Source organism: Penaeus japonicus, unplaced genomic scaffold (genome assembly GCF_977035675.1).
Source record: "Penaeus japonicus unplaced genomic scaffold, GWHDUDI00000001_assembly GWHDUDI00000001, whole genome shotgun sequence".
Taxonomy (NCBI): domain Eukaryota; kingdom Metazoa; phylum Arthropoda; class Malacostraca; order Decapoda; family Penaeidae; genus Penaeus; species Penaeus japonicus.
In genome coordinates, this window is record NW_028234403.1 from 24643804 (window position 1) to 24644307 (window position 504).

General features: G+C 36.5%; 1 protein-coding gene across 3 annotated transcripts in view; it reads right to left on the bottom strand.

Moving 5' to 3' along the window:
• Nucleotides 1-220: 220 nt before the first annotated feature.
• LOC122253033 (cytochrome P450 2L1) overlaps nucleotides 221-504 on the bottom strand; it is a 10608-nt gene continuing 10324 nt past the window's right edge. For all 3 annotated transcript variants that reach the window (XM_043015790.2, XM_086537651.1, XM_043015791.2), the window contains exon 11: nucleotides 221-504. This exon is cut by the window's right edge and continues 487 nt beyond it. The gene's annotated coding sequence lies outside the window, so the exon portion shown is untranslated.

A 504-nucleotide genomic window follows, 5' to 3' on the forward strand; every position in this document is an offset into this window, starting at 1 on the left:
TCTCATGACATTCCTTGAAATTTACATACATTTTGTAAGTCTGAAGCCTCCAGTTTGCAGTGTGTCCCTCAACTTGATGGCATATTTTGCAGCCTCTTCCTCTGAATCAGTCGACAGGAGAAGATCATCTACGTAGATTTTTTTTTTTTTTTTTTTTTTTTTCTTAGCTGCTGCATGTTGGCCTTGATCCTCGTCAAGGGTCTTGTGTAGCTCTGACAGAAGGGGACAGAACAACAAGGGAGAAATAATACAATCAAAAGGACCTCTGGAAAATCCATATGAGACATTTAAAGTTAATGTGAATAATCCTATATAGTGTGAAGTAACAGTCGCTGTTATGCATACAGATACTACAGTTAACGGTGCCAAACAAAAGGATTTGAATGATAAAAGTTCTGAATTAACTCACATAGTGTTCTTAGACCAATATCACATTATAGGGAAAATGACAGACGTCTTCATTTTTCAAACTTACCGCATAGATCTCAATATGATGAAGCAACA